The sequence below is a fragment of the Mytilus galloprovincialis genome, chromosome 13 (genome assembly GCF_965363235.1).
Source record: "Mytilus galloprovincialis chromosome 13, xbMytGall1.hap1.1, whole genome shotgun sequence".
NCBI lineage: Eukaryota > Metazoa > Mollusca > Bivalvia > Mytilida > Mytilidae > Mytilus > Mytilus galloprovincialis.
The window spans coordinates 24538687-24556559 of NC_134850.1; the positions used below are offsets into that span (position 1 = coordinate 24538687).

The window sequence follows — 17873 nt, forward strand, 5'->3', positions numbered from 1 at the left end:
TCAATGTGTGTAGGCATTTATTCAGTCATTGCTTCAAATTGTTTAGCTCAGTGTTTTTTTTATTATTAATCTAAATAAAAAAATAAAAAACTATACCTTGTAAACATATTGTATTTATTTCCATTTTATGATTGCAGAAGACTTATCATGTTCCAAACTTGTCTTATAGAAATAGCCGTTTTGGCATCTACCAATTGAATGGAATAAACAATGACTTTACTTTTATGTTTTTTCTTGGACCGATTTTGGCCTCAAATTTCAGTTTCATCTGACGAAAGATTTTGACCACTTTTTAAACACTCAAGTGTCTATTTCATATGATTCAATTAATTTATGTGAAAGATTTTAACTTATTTAGTCATTAAAAACGATCCGATTCAAGCTCAAATATGAAAAATCTACCAAATATGCGAAAAAATGTCACTTTTCAGATGATTTTTGTCAAAAACGAAAGTGGCCGCATCCGTGTTCATCCTCAATCTTTATATATGTTATGTATTATTATCAAACACAACTTCCATTTCAATATTTTGGATGAACACGAATGCGGCCACTTTCGTTTCACACGGAAACCGTCTAAAATTTAACTAAAATGCTGGAATTTGGAAGATTTCAGTAATTTAGCATGATGTAATGGTGCTAGTACCCAATAAATGTGCCTTGTATTGTCAAAAACAGCCCATATTTATGTAGCAGAACCATTCTACTATCCAATAAATAACTAAAAGTTTACATTTTAACAATTTTGTAAAACTGCTATATTTTGGGGCCAAAAAAGGGTCTTACTGGACCTACTCCTTTTACTAAATCAAGTAACTACATGTTGATGTATCCAGGATATTCAATTCGCTCAGTTTCCTAAAGTGAAAATAAACTTCACGAACTTACCAATTGACCTTGTGTGACCCTACATAGAAATCTGCGTGACATCCACCACAGTAGTTATCTCTAAAAATAATAATATTAGAATGAATGCATAAATAAATTTGGTTAGACATACAACTAAGAGAAGAAAAAACAATATAGACTCTGATTGTTATGATCATATTATATAAACATGGTATGCCAAGAACAATTGCGAAAGACAATACTCGGTGTAAACTATTTACGTTTGTAATGAAACGGATTGTAATAGATTAACATATTTCAACATACATGTATGGTACTAACTCCATATTCTTAACCTCCCCTCCTCCCTTATCAAATTCTAGATACATATCTATCCTACATAAAAATTCAACCAGAATGTCGCTCATAGTATAAAGATGGAATTAACGTTCAAACAATTATAACATACTGAATTGGCCCTAGACATAACTTTACCAACAATTTACATAATGTAAAATCTGTGTATCAACTAGAGATGTGAATAATTCTTCATCTAAATACTGTAAAAAAAATGTTTGGATCATGTGACAGAAAGATAGGTCTAGTACGTCTTCTGTGCAATGTTTTTCTTTCAAGACTATCAGTAAATAGTGAGTAGGCCGAAAATCTACAAAACAAAACCGAAACCTGTATTTTTTTGTCTGTTACAGTAGTTTAACATCATTTTTGGATACAATAATACAAAATAATGAAATATACATTGAATATCGTAGTAAGCTATTTTGTTTGGCTCATTGTTGAAGGCCGTTTGTTGGCCTAAAAGTGCTAACTTTAACGTAATTGGGTCTCAAGAGTTCTCTCATTGAGATGGACTCATCGCATCTTATTATTTTCATAGTAACGTAAATACAGGAATACAGTTATAGACACTTTTGTTAATTTCTCTGCTGGTTGACTGTTAGTCACCGAGGGTATTAGCAGCCCAAAAGTCACTACTTAGGTACTGGTATGAAAATACCAGGGATGAGGTAATTGAAAATGTAATGGTAATTAAGTGTAATGCATTACAATTTTCCATGTAATTGAATGTAATGTGTAATTGAGCATTTTTTTAATTACATGTAATGGTACTTTAATTAATTACATTGAAAAAAGCATGTAATGCTTAATTACTTTTGAATTACATTTCAATTACATGTACTTTATTGGTGTTAAAGATAAGGATTTGTGTTTAATAATATAAATTGTAAAATTATATTTATTTTTCAAATATTGATATCACATACTTTTTTAATATATAAAGTCTGTAATTCATTCTGAAGTTTTTATATTATTTATTTGACCTACATACATGACAAAATTATTTTGAATAGACTAAAATTATAATTTAAAAAAAATTTGAGGATCAAATATTTGTGTTGTTCAGTTTTTAAGAAAGATCTTTTAACTAAATAGATTGATAAGTAATTAATCACCTTCTAAAACAAAAACAAAAAAAATGTGTCACTTTGAAAAATCATTCCTAGATACTTCATTTTAGAATTTAAAATCACTGCACACAATCATTTTGTCAAATTAGTATACACAAAGGATTATAGAAATAAAAATTAACAGCAATGAAAACAAACAGCAACTAATCAGATTAAAATGTCCAGGGGCAATGCCACTATTACATGTATTTCATCTAATTAGCAAAATATTGCTAATATTTAGACATTTATATATACATTGTTTGTACTAAAAATTAGGGTTTAGTCACGTTTCTCCAACATTTGATAATTAGATTACAACAACATAAGGGATTAGGGGGTCCTCTTAAGGACTGGCATCGTGATAATTACATGTAATTCACCTATATCAGGTCTTAACTAAAATATTGTAAAATGGGATATTGTTAAAAAAAAATCATATCATAAAAACACTTTTCAATATTTTTAAAGTAAAATTTTTTTTTTTTTTATTTATAATTTCTTTATTGAATTATGTTAATTTAAATGACTTCACTTGAGATGTCAAAATACACCTTGATGTATTGACAAGTTAATAGGAACAAATTCCCTCTCCTATCAATGTGATGATCTTCTGATCAAGCAATATCTGCCAGATATGTTCCTGTCGAAAGACTATTAAAATTGCTGTCAAAGTGTTCAGACAAGAGAGATTCAGACTAAATGACAAAACATTAAAATAACTAATGATTATCAATTGCAACCCTTAAACTATGATTACATGAATATTTTACACATGTATGTTGGTGACCCTCTGCTGTTGTTTTTTATTTGGTCGGGTTGTTGTCTCTTTGACACATTCCCCATTTTCATTCTCAATTTTATGTATAATATTGTTAAAAAATATGATGAAATGTAATGTGTAATTTAATTAATTACTTAAGTAAAGTAATTGTAATTTAAATAATTACATTTCAAAAACTGTGTAATGTGTAATTAGTGTAATTGATCATTTTTGCAATGTAATGTGTAATTTAATTAATTATTTAAATTTTTTAACAGAAAAATTTGATAACAAAAAAATCCGTATTTTCAAAATACGGATTTTTTTGTTATCAAATTTTTCTGTTAAAAAATTTAAATAATTATTTTAAACTTAGGAATGTGTCTCCCTCATGCAAAGCTCTAATTACTTCACGGGCTTTGGTTATACTTTTTGTATCTTTTTGGATTTTAGCTCTTCGTCTTTCTAATAAGCTTTTGATTTTCAAATATTTTGGCCTCGAGCATCACTGAAGAGACAATTTTATTGTCGAAATGTGCATCTGGTGCAGAAACATTGGTACCGTTAATGTTATATATAATACATAGATATAGGAAGATGTGGTGTGAGTGCCAATGAGACAACTCTCCATACAAATAACAATTTAAAAAGTAAACCATTATAGGTTAAAGTACGGCCTTCAACACGGAGCCTTAGCTCACACCGAACAACAAGCTATAAAGGGCCCCAAAATTACTAGTGTAAAACCATTCAAACGGGAAAACCAACGGTCTAATCTATATTAACAAAACGAGAAACGAGAAACACGTATATATTACATAAACAAACGACAACTACTGTACATCAGATTCCTGACTTAGGACAGGTGCAAACATTTGCAGCGGGATTAAACGTTTTAATGGATCCAAACCTTCTCCCTTTTTCTGAAACAATAGCATAACATCACAACAAAGAAAAACATACGATAAAATATCAATTGGCAGACTTAACTCAATCAAAAAACGTATGATTAAACAATGAACGAATAAATTTGATCTGCGATATCTGAATACAAATGCACAGTTAATTAAATATTAGAGACAAACATTCATGACCAAAAAGCTAACAAACAAATTCATGTACATACGTGCATGTCGCATGTGGATAAGCGTCACATTTTGATACCGCACATGGTTCAACAAAACAGTTAAACACAATCCCGTTGCATGGTTGCTTCAAGGATAAGCCGCTTATTGAAACTGAAAATTAATATCATAATCATACATATACATACATGTTATGAGCCTTAAGAAATGACAAATCAGTTACAACATGGTTCCTTCAAGAATAAGCCACTCACGGAAACTGAAAATCAATATCACAACCATACATCTCTGTATTCATAAACGGAAGATCATATAGACAATAGAAGAAGTATACTAACAACAAAAATATTTTCATTTACCTTACTGTGTAAAATATGACGTAATGTTTTTTTTAAAGTTGGTGATTTTCTAAACTGTTTAACATTTCACAGTGTTCAGTTTTATACTTTTACTTTAATAATGCATCCCTTATTTTTATTAACTCTGTATTTACATTGTATCACTGATCAAATTTATTCGTTCATTGGGTGTTTATTTAATATGTCACTTCGTTTTTTGATTGAGTTAAGTCATTCCAATTGATATTTTATTGTGTGTCTTTCTATGTTGTTGTGTTATACTACTGTTGCAGAAAAAGGAGAAGGTTTGGTACCATTAAAACGTTTAATCCCGCTGCAATGGTTTGCACCTGTCCGAAGTCAGGAATCTGATTTTTAGTGTTGTCGTCTGTCTATGTGGTTCATAAGGGTTTTATTTAAATTATACCGTTGGTTTTCCCGTTTGAATGTTTTTACACTAGTCCAGTAATTTTTAGGGCCCTTTATAGCTTGCTGTTCGGTGTGAGCCTAGACTCCGTGTTGAAGGCCGTACCTTGACCTATAATGGTTTACTTTTATAAATTGTGACTTAGATGAAGAGTTGTCTCATTGGCACTAATTCCTATATCTATATTCATGAACATAGATATAAGAAAGTGTGGTATGAGTGCCGATGAGACAACTCTACATCAAGTCACAAATTGTAAAAGTAAACCATGTTATAAATGTACATTTGTAGGTCTTCAACACGGAGCCTTAGCTCACACGGAACATAGATATAAGAAGATGTGGTATGGGTGCCAATCAAACAACTCTCCACCCAAGTCACAATTTATAAAAAATGCGGCGGGGTTAAACATGTTTTTTTGAGATCCCAACTCTCCCCCTATACCTCTAACCAATGTAGAAAAAACAAACGCATAACAATACGCACAGTAAAACTCAGTTTAAGAGAAGTCCGAGTCCGATGTCAGAATAACGAACACTTACGAAAATACTTTTGATTTTAGGGATATCATACCGAATGGATAAAAACATCGCCTGAACTACATATGGTGCTTAGAATTTAAACACCTATCCATATAAAAAACGACGGAAGATACATGAAAGGGACATTGAAAACTCATACGTCGAAACTGACAGGCTTGACAAAAACGAAAAATATCAAACAGACCACAAGTGAAAAAAACCACGAGCACTGAAAACTTCAGATCCAGGAATGTTGCCAAAACTCAGGACAGGTCAATTGAAATAATTTGGTTGTATGGAAAACGATTAATTGTGTATGATATTTATTGTTCAAGATTTTCCAAAAGAGTGTATTGTTTTCATAGATATTTCGTCGATGAAGAGAGGAGCGACTTATGGTCATTTTCGTTTTGAATACGTAAGTGTCTTTAAATAAAATGTTAAGTCAGAGTTTAAGCCGATAATCAATATTATTTACTACAATGTACATACCAAAAAATATCATTAAATAATTTTAATGTTTATTTTTTTTTTATTTAATGATCGGATAGATTGGTATTCCAGAGTCATGTACATCCGGAATTATGATAATTTCGATTACAAAAATATTTAATTTTTAATATACAAAAGGAACAAACTCCGAAACAGTGGCAACGTTTTCTTTGCTACGCAACGTTAACATTAGTGATAATTTAGCGAAGCAACGTGACCACTATTTCGGAGATAGCCAAAGGATGTGAATCGACAATTTCCGTCACAAATAATTATGATATACAGTATAAAAATACATATACTTTGAAATTCTTAATTATTGTTTTTTTTAAGTTATTTTTTAAATTTTATAGCTAAATTATTCATTATTAAACGTTCTTACCAATAGAAGCCAAAAGGCAAAGACAAAGTACCGCCTTCATGTTGAAAAAATGTTAAGTGTGACATTTCGACAGGAATTTGGTTATCTCGAACGTGACGATTAACCTCAATTGGACTACACAATGAAGATCTGACGACAAGTAGAAATTATTGTCCTAAAACTAATTCAAGTTATCTTAAGCTATAACTTTACCTAGTCATACTATGATAAAATTCCTTACTTTGAAAATGCCTGTACCAAGTCAGGAATATAACAGTTGTTGCTCAATCGTTTTATGTGGTTGAGCTTTTGATTTTGCCATTTTCCGTTTTGAATTTTCCTCGCAATTTAGTTTTTTAGTGATTTGACTTTTTATCTTTTTTACTTATTGTTTTGATTGATTTCTTATTACCAGGTTAGCTCACTATAGGAAGGGAATAAAATGTTTAAAAATAAAATAATGATGATTTTTTTTCTGCTGAACTTTCATTGATTATGTAGAAATTCAGTGATACCCATATCTTTAGTTGTGTTAAATGTACTCACGAACTCAGGAGCAATGCTGAGCGTGACATGTTCTTTATATGTTATATTATAGATGAAGAAATCTTATTTTTGTTTTTTTGATTTTTTAGCTTTAGTTTAGCGATTCACCAACGACGTATGTCCTACGAACCAATATTTCTTATTTATTTAAATGTAACCCCCCGTACTTTGTATAGTCAACTCAAAATAAAATGTCAAGTAAGAAGAGACAATTACAGTAAATCATTTGTTATCTATTTTTCCTAAATACATTAAAGCAGAACTTATACGTCTATTTTTTTGCAATCAATGTTGAGGCAATTTGAAACTTTACATTGGACACTTTCATATTCCCTAAAACTGTTTTTACCAATTTTCGTTGTTTTCTGATGTTGGGATGCTTTCATTTACACGTACAATAACATTATCACACATATCCATTTTATTAACTTTTGATATCGACAAATAAGATTTGTAGTATGTTTATAAAGTCAAAAGATGTGGTATGATTGACAATTCGACAATAAAGGAATCGGATTTGAGCAACCATACGTCACCGTACGACCTCCAACAATGAGTAAAATTCATATCATATATTCAGCTATAAAAGTCTCTGACCTTTCATCATGTATGTACATTTACCAGACGATAAGTTTTAGTTTCTACGAATAGATTTTTAAATCGGAATTTTATTAATGAAAGAACAGGAAGGAAGAGGAAGGTTCCTATAATCCCCATTTTCCGTATAAGAAAAGTTTGGAGATACTTTCTTATGAACGAATACATGAACAACATTTAATAGAAATAGAGCTACTATTTGGAAGATGAAATACATATACCTTAATGTAGCCATACGCATCCGTCGCTACATGTACCATCCCTTTAAATTGTCTGTTTATGAATTAAGAACTTATAAAGAAACTAAGGTATCAACTCTCTCTGACAAACTTAACCTTAGGTTGATATGACTATTATAAATTTTAGGTCCATTTTGGTCTAATAGCTCTTTATCTGCTTAGGTTCTTGTACATCCATTTTTTTTCTAAAACTTTCTCATTGCCAGTTACTTTGTTGAAATAAATAAGGAAAACAAAGCAAAATATCTTGATCTTTTGATAGCTACTGCATATCGGATACAATATACTGTATCATGTCATTGTTACTAGACGCTTATTCAATGCATACATGTATGCATCCTCAATGTTCTCCTTGCTATACGATTGGTAGTGTTGCGTGACTGAAATAAAAAAATATATATAAACATTTTAAGCATCTGCTTTTATCTATTTGACATTTGATAGTTTCCAGAGATGTTTTTGTCTACATATTAAACTAACAATGTTAAATTAAAGATGTATTGACCACTCATCGAAGTCCACTTGCAAACATCATCTATATATTTCGGACAATGGTAGTACTACGTTAAAACATAAAAATGAAACGACAATCGTATAAAAACAACATACTCAGCCCTAGTGATACACATAAGAACTCTGCATACTAGCGAGAACTCATAACTTTAGTGTTGACAGGCTAGGTATACGGTAGATGCACTTCTTAGACCACTTGGCCACCAAGGCCAATATTTAGGTACATAGTAGTTAGACTAAATTTAATCAATTTAGATTACTTTTATTTTAAAATAACTATAAAATAAAATTGCCATATGTATGAAACCCCATTCACGTCTGTGTTAATTCTTTTGTTGGCTTGTTGTCTCTTATACAGATATGTCGTTTTCATTTTAATTTTACTATGAGCTAGAGTACTTGCAGTTACTGACAGCAGGTTCAGAGCCAATTAAAACTAATAAAAAAACATGCAGTAAAGACTTCATTACCAATAAGTAAACAGCAAACATCCAATGGATTTTAAGTTTGTTTTCAGGACCGAAATCAATAGATTCGACAAAAAGAATCAGATACGTATTCCCAAAACAGTAAACCTTGAACTAAGATAATATGTTTTGTTTATGTTAAAACTAATAATTAACAGCCACGTAAACATCAACTTTAATATACAAATATATATATATGTTCTGCATCCAATCTCAGTTCGATGGTGCTGCCTTTGTGCTGAAAAAGAAAATGAAAATCACGTCTAAAATTATATTTATTTCAAACATTTGAACATGAAAATCGCAACATTTTTCGGTATCTATCCAGTTATACATGTAGCTTCCACATGTTTAGCTTTAGTTCTTTTAATGAAAAAAAAAAACAAAACAAATAGCTACGGACTTATATAATTTATAAAGTGTCATTTAATATGATTGTTTATGTTTCGTTCTGTATACCCAGTAAACATATTTTATTCAGATTTATTATGATTACAGAAAAATAATCAGGTCCCAATTTTGTCTGGTAGATATAGCCGTTTTTGCATAAACATATCAAACATGATATCTACACTTATACATTTAATATATTTGTAATTGAATGTACACAACACAGCAACCAAGCATTCATATCAAATTGAATCATTTTTACATATTAGAACTTGGGCCGGCGTAGTGCTGAAACAATTTCGAGATATTTCCACAGTTATATGTTGTTGAAGCTATGCAATGTACTTCCCTCCAATTTTCTAACACATTATGAGAACAAGTGTCATTTAATATGATTGTTTATGTTTGAATAGTTAATTATTAGTTTTAAGTTATTAAAAAGGGATATAGTTACGAGACTGTTGTCAGGTCATTAAAGATTGCATATTTTGGCGTTAATATTGATTCACTTATAGGGTCTTTGCATCGGAACTAAACACATTTATTCAAAAACCAGTTGTTGGCATGACACGGGTTATGTTCTTCTCATATATGCTATGATGGTATGATACTAAACCCCTAACGGGAAGGATTGTGCCTGATGTTCATATGATGAAATCATAATCTTTCAGTCAGTTTAATTGAAGTCTGGAGCTGGCATGTCAGTTAACTGCTAGTAGTCTGTTGTTATTTATGTATTATTGTCATTTTGTTTATTTTCTTTTGTTACATCTTCTGACATCAGACTCAGACTTCTCTTGAACTGAATTTTTTTTAATGTGCGTATTGTTATGCGTTTACTTTTCTACATTGGCTAGAGGTATAGGGGGAGGGTTGAGATCTCACAAACATGTTTAACCCCGCCGCATTTTTGCGCCTGTCCCAAGTCAGGAGCCTCTGGCCTTTGTTAGTCTTGTATTATTTTAATTTTAGTTTCTTGTGTACAATTTGGAAATTAGTATGGCGTTCATTATCACCGAACTAGTATATATTTGTTTAGGGGCCAGTTGAAGGACGCCTCCGGGTGCGGGAATTTCTCGCTACATTGAAGACCTGTTGGTGACCTTCTGCTGTGGGTTTTTTTCTATGGTCGGGTTGTTGTCTCTTTGGCACATTCTCCATTTCCATTCTCAATTTTAAGGTTAATGCTCCAGTTCAAATCGTAAATGCAATCTTGCAGAAACTATCTCTAAATTTGACTAAATCACGTATCGGCTGGTATATGAAGGAAATTAAAATTCCAGCCGGTTTACAAAGTGAGCATAAACTTCACGAACTTACCAATTGACCCAGTGGTAATGTACATAGAAATCTGCGGTACATCCGCCACAGTAGTTACTTCTGAAAAGCAATATAAATGGAGGCATAAATCAAATTGGTGAGATCTCACAAAATATGTCTAACTCCGTCGAGTTTTTTGCGCCTGACATGAGTCAGGAACCTTTATCCTTTGTTAGTCGTGTATGATTTTTTTTAAATTTTTGTTCATTTTTATGTTTTGAAGTTTAGTCAGTAGGGCCACCATTAACACTGAACTAGAACACATTTTTGTTTATGGGTCAGCTGAAACACGCCTTTTTGTGCGAGATTTTTTCGCTCTGTTGAAGACCCATTGGTGTTTTTCGGTTAACTTTTTTTCTCTGTTGTCAGATTGTGGTCTCTTTGACACATTCCCCATTTTCATTCTAATTTTTTTAATCAATTTGGTGAGACATAAACTTTAGAGAAATAAAAGCTATAGACAATGTCTGATTGTTATGTTCATATAATATCAAGGTGTGCGAAGAACAATTGCGAAAGGTAATAGTCGGTTTGCACTACCTGGGGTCGTAATTGATTTTAGACTAACATATTACAATATATGGTACTAACTGTTTAAAATAAGCAACCAGACTCCCCTCCGCTTCATCAAATCCTAGATACTAGTATATCCGCTTATCCTAGTTCAAAATTCAACCAAAATGTCGCAAACAGCATAAAGATTGAATTCACGTTGGAAAATTAAAAACATACTAAATTAGCCCTAGAAATATAGATTCTACCACTGCATCTATCTAGTGTGAAATTAAATTTATCCAACCGAGACAGTTAAACATTCACATTTAAAACTGATCGCTGATCGTTTAAGATGTTTAAAAGTTAACTGTCGAGAGTAGAAAAATCGAATTATACGGGATTTAGTGGTAAAATCTGTTTCTCTGATGATTTTTAAACAATATGCGGGCAAACTTATTCCTTCTTTTCTAAATCATCAGAAATGATCTGCAAATTATTTTTCTTTCTATGTAACGTCATCAGACATGTCGTTACAATAGGAAATTCAGAAATATAGCAAGCAAATTGCACGTCATAATCGAATGTTGACCAACGAAGAACTGAGATCAAACGATTCACACGATGATTAAGGTTTATGATCTCTTCTGTAGCCTTGTGAATTATATTATTTTTAACCTGCAATAGTATCAAAACAGCAAAGATAATGAATAATAGAGTTGTGCCATTTAGAACACATTCAAAGAGGAAACTTCGTGCAAAGCTTTATTTTCTATTGTTGCATGGCATTTATTAGAAAAAGGGGATTTTGTGGCAAATAAAACCTATATTTTTGTAGAAAATCGACATCCTTTCTCTCACACTCTCATATTTGGCAATTCAGTGCTTGGTAAACAATAATTTCCTTAAAACAATAAAATTGAGAATGGAAATGGGGAATGTATCAAAGAGACAACAACCTGACAATAGAAAAAACAACAACAGAAGGTCACCAGTGTAGCGAGAATTCCCGCACCCGGAGGCGTCCTTCAGCTGGCCATAAATTTGTAAATTTATATATTAGCTGAAACAAATATGAATATGGACCAATGCAAGTACACCTTCTGGAGTGCACTTGACTTAAGTGACTCCGCACGACGTTTTGTTTTGATTTAAAGGTTGTTTAGGACTTTTTGTGAACAATAAAAGCTAGCACATAATAAATCTATGTTTAAAATTTAACAAAACATTCTGTATTAAAGTCTGTGGATTTTCTACGACAATCTTGATTTTATTTGCCTCAAAATCACCTGATTCTATTTAATGCAATGACACTATAAAAAAAAACTTTGCACGAAATCCCCCCTTGGTATATGTACAACTTGGCCCATATCTATTATTCATTATCTTTGCTGTTACTATTGCAGTTTGAAAAGTTCGTAATACACATGGTTAAAGAAAGGTTCTTAATCCCTAAATCAAAATAATTACCAGGTCAGGTATAGGATAACTCGAGTAGGAATTAGAGAAATAACTTAACCAACAATTTACACTATGTAAAATATATGTAGCAATAATTGAAGACATGAATAACTTTTCTTCTAAATACTATTAAAATATATGTGGATAGTCAGAATGATCGACTCCTTCTTTGCAAAATTAGGTAGAGCTGAAAATCTTCTAATCAAAAATGATTCCTATATTTTTTGGTATGTAGTTTAACATCGTATTTTTTGGATTCAAAAACGCAAAATGATGAACTACATATATACATTTGTAGTAATTTATTTTGTTTTGCTTATTGTTGTTATATATGGTCTCTGGTAGAGAGTTGTCTCATTGAGATGGAATCATCGAATCTTAAGTTATTATTTTTATAGTATTGTAAACACAGGAATAGACACTTCTGTTAAAATACATGTATACCCACTTGCAATTCGCATGGGGATATGCGTCACATTTTATTACCGCACATGGGTCATCAATACAGTCAAATATAACCTCCGAACATGGTTCCGTAATTAGTAAGCCACCTACGGAAACTGAAAATTTATATCAAAACAATACATGTACATATTATTAGTTGCATAGTGTGCTAGTAAACTAATACGGTATATATGGGATCAGTAAATATTACGTCACTAGCACACTATGTAACGAATTTATCTTACCGACTATCTTAACTTGTAAAATTTAGACATGTGATCTATCAAAATGAGCAAGCCAGTCTTTAATACTGTTAGCATTAAGAAACTGATTCCATTAATCCTACAAAAACAATAGCCAACGATAACAAATTGTTAGGTTTAAATGTGTTTAATGAATTTATTTCAATCTTAATCATCAATTGCTTCGTCTGTTGAAACCTTTAAGATTTTTTCTCAATTCCGTTTTGTTTTTATAAAGGGACGTAACACCACTACTAGCCGTGTATGAAATAAGCCCCGACTCTCTACTACATAATATGGAATATAAAGGGACGTAACTCCACTACTAACCGAGTATGAAATAAGCCCCGCCTCCCTACTAACCTAATATCAAATATACACGGTCTTCATGCGGACGCTTTTAACCAATCACATTCCGAGAAATATATAGGAGTTAAGATAATATATGTTATGAGCTTTAAGGAATGATAGTTTATACAAAGGAATAGAAGAATTTGCAGCATATTCACATGAATATGTTAGTGGCAATAAGTGAAATTAGGCGCACTGGGGTTAAATCCTATGCAGTAAGCTAACGCCTAGACATTAAGTTATTGCCTGAAATTTCAAGGCATTAGGCTAATTTCCTGAAATCTGATGTAGCATATGTTTAAGCATCAATATTTTACGTATGATTTTTTTCCCTGTTATTGACATACAAATTTCGTTTTTTTTATGAAGTACAAAATGTATTTAAACATTGAACAAATATCTTTCTATTTATGATCAATTTAATTTTAGGCAATTACATTAATGCCAGGACATAATTTGGAGGATTTTAGTTTAAATCTTAGGATTAAGATTAATGCTTAACACTATTTAGGCAATATACTTACTGCATATGCGTTATCTCATTGCCTATTGCCTAGGATTATTATGAGATTAATTTCAATTTTTTTGCTTCTAACACATTTACTGATAAAAATTATATTTACACAAAAACATGTAGCTGTGTTTGCTGAGAATGTTTTTGATTGACCATTTAAAAGAAATTAGATTTCTCTTTGGCTATGTGGGGTGACGAAATACCTCTCTACGTTATGTCCATATGCATAGTTTTAATCAGCTCCTGTAAAGAGAGTGTCACACAATACCTGCACTTTACAGAACCCTTATTTGAACACTTTGAGGATTCGTTGGTGACCTGATACACGCAAAATTAGCCCACTGAGTTTTTTTTGTCATTAGCATATCATAAATGTCCCAACATCCGAAATTATGATATAATGCGATTTTTAAACGAACACATTTGTAATGTACCAAAGAAAATGGACATACAATTTCCACATACAAATAATTATGATATATTGTATAAATTTACATAATATTCTGTATTAGTTAATGTTTTTTTATATATTATTTTATTATTATAGCCTAATTTATCATTGAAAAAAACGTTCTTACCAATAGATGTCAATAGGAAAAGACAAAATACCGCCTTCATGTCGAACAAAGATTTAATGACTTCGACAGGAATTGGGTTATCTCGAACGTGACGATTACAACTCTGCTGGTCTTCACAATGGAGAACTGACGTAGAAAAAACTCGTCCTACAACTAATTCAAGTTATGTTAAGAACCTTTTCACCCATTTCAAAATATGATATACTTTGATAAAATTTCTTTCTTTTATCAGTATACTGAGTGTCTTTGATGTCTTTTTTTTTCTAATTTAACCGACTATATAAAGAAAATAAAATGTTTCCAAATTAAATTGGGATTTGTTTTATGCTTAAATTGCATTGATTCCGACCGGTACTTGTCTCAAAAAAAAGTTCCTACATGATGAAGACTGTATACTTTAATTACACATAAAGGTTTATAGGGGAAATTATTCTGAGACAAGTGCTTGTGTTGATTACGGTAGAAATTAGGTCTGTCTTTATGAAATTTGGCGATACCCATATTTTTTGTACACCGTGTTAAACGTACTCAAAAACCCCGGATTATGTCCAGCGTGACATGTGCTTTATGATAGTGACGACTTGTCTATTGCTGAAGATATGTTGTGTTGGCGTTAGTCTAGTGATGAACCAACGACCTAATTCAACACATCAATATTTCTTATTTATTGAAATGTCGACCTTACGGCGAAGTCAACTCAAGATAAAATTTAAAGTAAGTAAATACAATTATATCGTGACTTATTTGTTCTCCATAATAGATTGAAGCATAACTTAATATAAATCTCTTATTTTCTATGCAATCCATGTTGAGGCAATTTAGAACTTACATTGGACACTTGTATAAGTACTAGACTGTTATTTACATACTTTTGTCATTTTGTAACGTAAGGAAACTATCATTTTAATATAAGAATGTATATAAGAAACTAAGATTTCAACTCCATTACGCAAACTTTGCCTTAGGTGGATATTACTAAAATAATTTCAGGTCCTTTAATAGTCCCATAGCTCATCACCTGTTTCGGTTCTTGTACATTCATTTATTTCTAAAATGTTCTCATTACAGTTACTTTGTTGAAATTAATGAGGAAAACAGAACAAAATATCTTGATCTTTTAATTAACTATAATATAATTGCATATTGGATATTATATACTAGCTATAAGAAGACTGTATCATGTCACTATCACTAGAAGCTTATTCAAAGTATATGCATCTCCAATGTTGTCCTTGCTAGACAATTGGTAGTATTGCGTGGCTGAAATTAAATAAATATATATATCAACTTTATAATAAAATTTAAAAATTTATTGACCGCTGTACAAAGTCAATTGCAAATATCGTATGCATGTTTTAGGACAATGATATGTAAATATGATACGAAAATGAAACGACGTACAAAAATAACAGACTGAGTCGTATTTTCTGCCCTAGAACTATGCATACTAGAGCAAAGGAAGATAGTTGTCCTATCTTTATACACACGACGATGTTCTGCATTGGGACCATAATGATTTTATAATTTTACGAGGAAATTTCTTTTTATTATTACTTGTTTACATTATTCGCTCTATAGTGAAAGTTATTTCCTGGTGGTGTTCATATTTGGTTATTTGGAAATTTCGGTATGTATTTATCATGATTGTATGATTAAAGTAAAAACCTGTTTTTTTTGTTTTTTTTTTATTTGGTGTTTAACACCTTTCATCTCTATTGGTAATTTTGTGGTGGCACGTTTATTGGTGAGGAGAGCTGAGATGTTGAAAGAGCACCACAGACCTTCGGCAGAAAAACTAATTTTTTTCAAAGATTTGCGACGCAATTGCTAAGTGCTGGGTTCGGACTCACAACTTTAGTGTTGACAAGCTAGAGATACGGTATTTGAATACATAGTAGTTTGACTAAATTTAATCAATTTAGATAACTATACTTAAAAAATTACTTATAAAACAGTAGTATTTAAAATTGCCATATGTATGAAGACCAATTTTTGGCATTGTGCTGTTTTCTGCTCTTTATAAATTGGGTTGTGGTCTCTTTGACACATTTTCTGTTTCCCTTCCGAATTTTATTTTTGATAATCATGATAAATTAAACTTACCAATCAACTACTTGTCCTGCTTGGAAGAATTCGGAGTTACAGCCTCCACAATAATTAGCCCTGCAAAAGTAACAGTAAAAAACCAAATGATATTTCAACTGATCGTGCGGATCGTATCTTTTAATTTGCATAAAGACAATCTATTTGAAGATGTGTGATAAAGATGAACGCCGATATAATTATCATTGAATTCTAATCTAATACCAGTGTCAACAAACGCATATACAAAAGAACTGAGTGTATGATATGGGACGAATAACTGGACACTTCATTGATTGGTTTTTCCCAAAACTCCTGTATATAAATGGACTGGTCTTTAATACGCGAATTTCTTAAACCCCACCCAGTCAAGTGAAATATACCTAGTAAAACAATGGTGTACGTACAAAGAACATATAACCTGGGGTAGGAAGTTTTATCATTGGTCAGGTTGTTGATAACATAATGAAAGACATGTATGTGATAAGAATACTATAGTTTTGTTATGCTATGTGTTTATTTGTAAGATAAGAGCAACATGAATAAAAGTATTATTAAGAATGTGGGTACATGAATAAAACGACAAGAATTTGGAGTGCAATGTATGTAGGCAAGCTTTTTAAGTACACATTTAAAATTTAATCTTGAGGCTCGTGTCGCACACTCTGGTCTATGTGCCTATTCAACAAATGGACAGCAAGTTTTCCTTTCAGTATTATATTGTACATTATACAATATGCTTATACATAAAGATGTTTTCGCTAATATGCAATAAATCCTATTTATATAAATACAAAAGATGCCCATCGGTTGAAATAAGTTTTGTTTTAAAAAAGCATAATATACTATAATTATTCAAAAACAAATGCATTCTCGTAATATAGCTTATTAATTCGATGTTTGATTATGATAATTCCATATTTAAGAAAAGCATATATCTCACCTGCAAACTGCCGTAGGGAAATTTGGACATTCACTTAGAAGGCATGGGTCTATAAAGCACTGTACCGACTTCTCCAAACATGTATCCTTGTTATTATTAGAACAATTTACTGAAACTTAAATTTTAATAAGTTTTAAAAGATGTATCAAATACATGTAAGGGTTAAAATGAAATGAAGTATAAACAAATTAACGCACCTTTTATAGCTGACAATACGGTAGGAGGTTTTCTCATTGTTTATGGTCGTACGATTGCCTATAAATGCTTACTCCCACTAAGTTTGGGTACTTGTTTATCATTGGCATTTGATCTCCTTTTTCACATCAAGTATACTTTGTCATTTAAGAAATGACTGTAATATTTTTTCTGTGTATGAAGAAATAACATAAAACATTTTTATGTTATTTCGA

General features: G+C 31.2%; 1 long non-coding RNA gene across 1 annotated transcript; it reads right to left on the reverse strand.

Moving 5' to 3' along the window:
* Positions 1 to 7969: 7969 nt before the first annotated feature.
* On the reverse strand, positions 7970 to 14580 carry LOC143056432 (uncharacterized). Its single transcript, XR_012972337.1, has 5 exons — positions 14439 to 14580; positions 12758 to 12869; positions 10357 to 10416; positions 8831 to 8884; positions 7970 to 8046 (listed from the first exon to the last, which is right to left on the reverse strand). It is a non-coding gene; the product is annotated as an uncharacterized LOC143056432 (long non-coding RNA).
* Between the last annotated feature and the right edge of the window lie 3293 nt (positions 14581 to 17873).